The 7,935-nt window shown below is 32.0% G+C and overlaps 1 long non-coding RNA gene across 2 annotated transcripts; it reads right to left on the bottom strand.

Moving 5' to 3' along the window:
* Positions 1 to 3,013: 3,013 nt before the first annotated feature.
* LOC145126030 (uncharacterized) lies at positions 3,014 to 5,463 on the bottom strand. Of its 2 annotated transcripts, none has more exons than XR_013716277.1 (4): positions 5,101 to 5,463; positions 3,995 to 4,172; positions 3,660 to 3,889; positions 3,014 to 3,203 (listed from the first exon to the last, which is right to left on the bottom strand). It is a non-coding gene; the product is annotated as an uncharacterized LOC145126030 (long non-coding RNA). The 2 variants fall into 2 exon arrangements; XR_013716276.1 differs by having other exon boundaries at positions 5,172 to 5,463.
* Between the last annotated feature and the right edge of the window lie 2,472 nt (positions 5,464 to 7,935).

Raw genomic sequence — 7,935 nt, 5'->3', positions numbered from 1 at the left:
AGACATATCCACTCCATTTTCTTCTTTAAAAGCTCACTTGAACCTGCAATAGCTAGTAATGACAGTGGTGGTGTTTCTTATATTCTTTTGAATCATTTGGAACACATTCAGATGAGTTCTCAGCAGACTTCATGGCTTTGACAGGGTTTTTGGTTGTCAAATATGCCACTTTGGCTTGATGTTTCTTTCTTGCAAGATGTTCCAGTAAACCACGCTCAGATATGCATTAATTTTCCTAATCGAACACCTCCTCTCTTCATTGCCATCATCTCTCTCCCCATCATCATTTCCTTCTTTACTTCTGCTTCCTAAATGTAAAAATGCTCCACATCCTCTAATATAATCTTCATGCAAGATGTTCCAGTAAACCACGCTCAGATATGCATTAATTTTCCTAATCGAACACCTCCTCTCTTCATTGCCATCATCTCTCTCCCCATCATCATTTCCTTCTTTACTTCTGCTTCCTAAATGTAAAAATGCTCCACATCCTCTAATATAATCTTCATGCTGAATCACTTTTCTCATATCTATCGATCCTCCTTGAAAAGTCATAGAAATCTTGGTTTAAATAAAAGAAAAACAACACAAAACATGATTATTTCAACTATACTTGATGAAATCGAAAAAAAATCACCAATTGAATAATGCTCTTTAATTGAATAGTTAATGTGATCAATATTAGGTACCTTCCATAGCCTTTTTTGGGGAAAAAAATACTATAGTTGGAAGAAGCTGATGCAGAAGGTGTAGGACATACTTGATTGCGTTCATTTTGAGACTGAATCCTGGCACCCTGAAATCTACTGCTACAAGGATGGAGATATTTAGGGTTTTGCACTAGGGAGAAGTTTAGTCGAAGTAAGAGAGATGACGATGAATTCTTAGGAGTAAATTCTCATTTATGAAGAAGAAGCCGAGGATTTAGTGGTTTCATCATATGCGAAATGGAGATAACCACTAATGTTTAGGAATATGAATGGTTGATGAAGCCATAGACTTATGAGGGGTCGGTTGGATTTCAATCAAAAAATTTTCCAGTGGGAGGGAAACCTAGGTCGGAGGGAGATTAGAATTTTTTTTAAGGCGAGAGGAACTTAGGTTTGGGGGGAGATTAGAATTTTTTGACTGCCATAGGGGGAAAATCCGATGAAATGGGTGTTATCTATTTAAGACTTGATTGTAACAAAGGGAACTGGGTTATTTATTCGAGCATAAAGCCCAGTTTCTTATTTTAAACCAGGTCATTTAACATTTTAGTCATAGAACCCGGTTTTTTTATAATATAACCCGGTGTTTTCAACAAATGGGTCCTTTATAGCGTGTCCTATGTCCTTGTTTATAGTAGTGCGTTTATCCACGCTAAGCGACGGGTATGAATAGTTATTTCAGTAGTTTGTTTCTTTTTGAATGATTATTTCAATTTAATGATTATATTGCTTTAGGAAATATGTTATATTAAAAATAAGACATAATGTATTGACAAATGTCGCTAAGTATTAGTTTCAATTCAACGATTCATTTTGTTTACGACGCACAATCTTTAATGTATTCGTCGTTTTTGTGTATGTTGGGTAGTTGCTTTAATATGTTTGATCTATTGTTTCGAAAATAGATAATTTGATAATTCATGATAACATATTTGAAAAAAAAACATTTTTCGATTTATAAATTTAGAAGAAACAAAACATAGTTAAAGGTATATATATTATTGTTTTTTAATAAATGTATGCTATTTCGTTTTCAATATAATTAGAAATTTTATGTGGTGTTTTATTTGAAAAAAATGGTTTTATGAAATTTAGTCCTGCATCTATAAGGATAACTTCATATTGAGTAAATTATAATTTTCGTCTTTAAGTTTGATTGAGATTGCAAGTTCGGTCTAAAAAACTAACTATTTTGCCCTTAAACCAAAATAAAAAAATATACCATGAGGGCCATATTTATAATTTTCTTTTATGTAAAATTTAATATATTTTTAGTCTATATTGTAAATTAAATGATTTATAGTTATCAATGTTATAAAACCACGATCATATTGGATTAGGTGTCTAAGCATATAACTGAATTAGTATATACTTGAATTATTAGTAAAGTTCTTTTGGGTTTCTCTCAAATGTAGTAATTGAATATCATGACTTTTAGAGAGAAAGAATGATTTATTGATTTATTATATAATTAATAAATAGCAATAAATGAATTTATTAATATGTTATGAAAATAATATATTAATTAGAAATAGTATTATTTAATTATAAATTAACCATAATTGATTTTGGGATTAATTGGAATAATAAAAAATGGAAGGACTAAAGGTGACAATATTCAAAAGCTGAACATTGACCAATTATAGGACCTCTCTAAGAGGGGGGACAAATTCTAGAAAGGTTCTAGGGTTTCCTTGGGCATTAAGGGAGCCTTCGATGCCTTAGGGAGGAAGTTAAGGGAGTAGGGCTTATCTTAGGAAACTGCCTTATCCATAGCTCCTTTGATCACCTATATAAACCCTCCATGGGGTTCTAAATTTTGTCCACTCCTCCTTTCCTAGGCATAGCCGAAATTTCTCCATCCCCTTTCCTCTCTTTTAAGCCTCCTTGTTGGTAGGGTTTGGTGTGAACCATCAGAGGCACGAGATTTCTGGTGCTAGCTTCCAAGTGACTACAACAAGATTTTTGTTTGATTGTTTACTAACAACAACCAAGAGGTATGTTTTCTTCTATGAATTTCAAAATTACCTAGGGTTATAGGGTTTCTGTTGTTCAATAGAATGTTACTTCAATAGAGTTATAACTAGATCTAATAGGTTGAATGTAACTTTAAGTGTATATGGATTTATTCGCGTTATTGCATATAAAACCCACCAACACCGTCAGTCCAACCGGTTGGACCGTGACCGGTGAAAAGATTAGGCTAAGTAGAAATGAGTCTTGCCTATTTTAATTTGATAGGTGAGACATTTTAACAATAAATTGATTCGAAAAAGAATTGAACATCAAAATATTTCCACCAATTAACTATAAATATTGATGTACATCACAAAAAAGAATGCACAAAAGTTGTAATTATAGTTTTAGCCAATTTTATGGACATACTTTCCAGGTTGCAGCAATGGCTATAGCATCATATATGTCCAATTCAGCAGCTAAAAATAGCATAAAGACATCATATTGTGGTCCTTTCGGACAACTCGACATATGCTCCTGGTAAGAAAATGAAATAAACAAAACATATATAAAAAATATAGAAATACAAGAGCTCGTATGGCTTGTGATCATTGTAAGCCACTGAAGTTTAAATGACATAATGATTAGGAACTGTCACAGACATATAAAAGCGTTAAAAAATAAACAAAAATAAGAGCTTGAATGCTTCTTGAATAGATGATTGAATAATGAATACCATTAAGGTGAGCCTTTGAACATATGTTATTAATTTCTGAGCACAGCCCCTAAAATATTCGTCTTTCTTAACAAAAGCTATTTTATAAATATATATATATATATATATATATATATATATATATATATATATATATATATATATATAACAGCAATAAAGGATATTGAAACTACAAAAAGAAATAATAAAGACATCAACATAAACATTAGAAAAATAAGAGAATGAAATTTTAAAAAGGTGAAACAGAAAAGAATTACCTCTTACATCGTCTATCTGTCTATGTAAACTCTTCTCTCTAAATCGTATAAAAATCTTGAGACTTCATTAAAACCACCTTAAGCCTGTCCAATCTTGTTTTTAACCTTGACCAATATGTAATCTTTTCTAGGGGTTTACGAAATGGGTTCCTTTTCTAAGTGTATTGGAAGAGGACCCGAGTTAATAAAGTGGATAGTGCACCGCTTGAGAAGTGTTGTAATGCCAAAAACTGTGAGTAATTAACACTGAGTAAGAAGAGATGGTAGAAGTTACATGATATAAGAAATGAAAAATTTAAACAAATTTTATGTGAATTTATATTCCATTAACTTACCTATATGGAGAACAAGAGGAGAAGAGCTTATTGACTAATGATTCAACCATTTTGTGGGCAACTGATGACATTGGACTTGGATTCCTAGTTTTAGTTACCCCATTTCAGATTGCCCATTCCATTGGACTTTGTTTGATCAGGTAACCTGATTCAGGTTAGCCTATTTGTCCATTCCCACCTACATAAAGAGATTTAGATGTCATTGACAACCCACTTTAGCATGATATACTGAAATCTATGTGAATAACCTAAAAATAGCAGTGAAATCAATGACATGAAGATGCATCTGAAATCTATGATGCAATTAAGGGCGACACTTTTCAATTTGTTGACATATTTGCATCTACTATATAGAAAGATATCATCAATAATTAAGCAGTAGTACAATAATTTGAAGTTATGTTCATAATAACAAATACAAAACAAAATTAGGGCTTCAAATACAAGAAATTAAATGCATGAGCCCACAAAAACAAACCTAAAAAACTAATACCCTGTTCAAGTAAAATAAAAACAAAAAGTCCACATTACTCTCCTTGGAAACCCAATATTGTAAGAAAACAAACAGTATTAATAAATGATCAAAGCTATTACATTTTAATGGAACATTGCAAGTAATGAACATAAACAAAAAAAATATAAACTATTGATTACATAGGGTAAATAGCAACATAAATGAATGTATGGCTCAAGGAGTTAAGAATTAAATTTTATGTTGGTTTCTATTGTTTTTAACCCTGCATTGTTTTTAACCCTGCATTCTCCTGATTTCATTTCAATTCTGATCTAGGGTTAGAAACCATAACCAACAAACTATTATCAACTACTACTAATTCATCCTCATAAGATGAAATATTAAAACAAATTAGGGTTAAACAAATTCAGAAAAAGAAAAAAGAATTTTTAATGAGTTAAAATCTCATTAGATCAAAAACCAAATATAAACAATGAACAACCTCATAAAAAACTAAAAAACCAAAATCGTGCATAGAAATTGAGCAATAAAAAAACCCAAAGATTTATGAATTGTTATTCAACATTTTTTTGGTCAACAGTTCAAATATATGTTTTGTAAGTATGGAAAAGTCCCATCCTAACCGATGTACCTCTCGGTCTGTGGTCATCACCATCCATACCGGAATAAGAATCATCCCGAGAAGAAAAAAATAGAACTAACCGGATCTGAAACAACTTCAATAAGGCCATGAGAGGTTGGTGGAAACACCACCATCTCTTTCCGGTGGGTTGTAGTGATATGTTTTGAAGGTTACTGGTGAAGGAAAGCATCGAGAGTGAGGGATGTGCGGCTTAGGTTTCTAGATAGATGGATATAGACAGGGACGATAATGTGTACGTGGTTGTTCGACATTCAAGGCATGATTGTGTTTGCAGTTTCTGATCTTCCCTGAAGAGGATGATGGGTACAGAGGATAAACGACTTGGGCAAAGAAATCAATGATGTTCGTTTGAAGAAATGGAAGTTTAAGAGAGAAATTAAGAGATTGGCATTTAATATGGGAGATATAAATAAGTAGTAAAGCTAGAGCGACCGAATACTTGGTCAACTTTGACCAATTTGTTTCCTATTTTTTAGTAAAATGTGATTCGTTGTAGATGTTTTGTGAAATTAGCTAGATTTATGAATTGTTGACCAGATAAGGATTTGATGCATCAAAGTGCAGTTAGGTTTGTATCTATTAAAATATCAAATTTGCATAATAAGGAGTATATATATATATATATATATATATATATATATATATATATATATATATATATATATATATATATATATATATATATATATATATATATATATATATATATATATATATGGAAAAGTGAATATACCCTTAAGGGTATATAAGCTTACGTACCCAAACTCATAATAATACGTCGTTCTGTTTGATATATTCATTATAATATTGTTAAACTTCAATCCTTAACTTGATTTATATTCAATATTTTTAAAATTTCACTATTATCTTCCTCTTACATCACATCTTTTTGTCGAACACTTACTAGGCTATATATATTATTGTTGAAAATGACAATTATGTAAGAGGAAGATAAATATGAAATTTATAAAAATCTTTGAAGTAATTCAAGTTAGAAGTTGAATTATAAGAACATTGGATGATTACAATGTTTATATATGATACAAAACGATGTAGTATGGTGAGTTTGGGTACCTAAGCTTATATACCCTTAAGGGTATATTCACTTTTCCCATATATATATATATATATATATATATATATATATATATATATATATATATATATATATATATATATATATATATATATATATATATATATATATATATATATATATAAAGCATATTCGTTATATCTTAAATTATAAGAGGTATAAGTTACAAAGCTGTAAGTACAAATGAAATATGCATAAATAAATAATTAATTTTTGCCAAAAACTTTGAAGATGTGAATTAACGAAGGTTATTAAGAAATTCAATTTGAAGCAAAATGACAACTTTAAAATAAAATATAATAACTATTTCCTTGTTAAAATATATTCGTCAAATATAACGCCAAGTTTTGGGTATGTTCCTTTTAAGTAATTTTAATAAATTGACGTTAGATCTCTGGTGGCTACGACGTTGTGATGGAATCCCATGGCATGGCCAAGTCCATAGTTTTTGTGGCCTTTAAATTGGCGCCACGGTGTGGCATATATCGCCACAGTGTGGCCGCTTTTTAATGACAAACCGTAATTTGGGTTTAAGCCCCTATTGAAGGGAATGTGATGGATAAGGTTGCCCACCCTCAGCCTTATTCACTCTCCCTCAGCCTCCAAGAAGAAACCCTAGCCTTTATTGCTATTCTTCGAGCTCTTGTGTGTTTTGGTGGTATTTTGAAGAAGAATAAGGCATCTTTGAGCTTGGTTTCAGCAAGCAAATCTGCCTATCTACCTTGAGCATGTTTCTAGACTCTTGTAAGTCCCCAAGATCTAATATTTATGCTATTTATCTCTAGATCTAGCTCTTTTGTCCGCATATCTTCTTGATGGGAGAAATTGGAAGGTTGGATCTCATAAAGTTGGAACCTTTATGGATCGATGTGACCATTCTACTGTCATATGTTCCAGATCTAAGGATCTATGTAGTTTTTAGTTCTATGCTCAAGTTTGAGCCCTTATTGTCATGTTTTTAACCTAAAATGGAAGGGACATGCCTTGGAAATGCATGTCCATAAAGCTACGATTTTTAGGGTTATTTAGAGTAAGAAATCATTCTTAAATCTTGGGTGAGCAACTCTAGAGATTGAGTGCACAATGAGTGTCTTGATGCATTTATTCATCCTTAAATTAAGAGTTAAGGTTTGGGATCTTGACTTATTGAGGAGTTTGAATGGATAAAGTTGGACACTTTATCCATCAAGACCATGGGAAGGACCAGATCTGGGATTTGGAGCTCTTGAAGTCGTGTGTAAAATGAATTAATGGTTTAAGCTATCCAGACCAGTCCTCACGGCGTGGCCTTAGGTTGCCACCACGTGGCGAATGGGTAGAAACATGTATGCCTTATTGTTTAACAGCCACGACATGGACATGGATGGCCACGACGTGACGACCAGCTGGAGTTGACTTTTGACTTTTGAACGTTAACATTAGGTCATTTGGGATATTTTGAGTAGTAGATTGAAGCTTGGTACGTATGTGTTGTACATGTGACTCGTAGAACCGGTATTTGCAGCAACATTCAGTTTAGCTATCTTTCTGACATTGGGGTGAGTTTTCCTTACTGTACGCGTGGCTTGAACGCACCAATGTCGGCCCACTAGGTTGTGATATGTATCCTAGTATATATAGGATGTTGCTTTGTTGTAGCGAACTGTTGTATTGATAGATCTGTAAGATTACCTGTACTTTCTAGCTGTTAAATGTTACTATATATGACGAGATGTTATTGTTTGGTT

This window comes from Lactuca virosa, chromosome 7, assembly GCF_052849685.1.
Source record: "Lactuca virosa cultivar CGN04683 chromosome 7, Lactuca_virosa_CGN04683_v6, whole genome shotgun sequence".
Lineage (NCBI taxonomy): Eukaryota > Viridiplantae > Streptophyta > Magnoliopsida > Asterales > Asteraceae > Lactuca > Lactuca virosa.
This window is presented reverse-complemented; position numbering and strand designations above follow the sequence as displayed.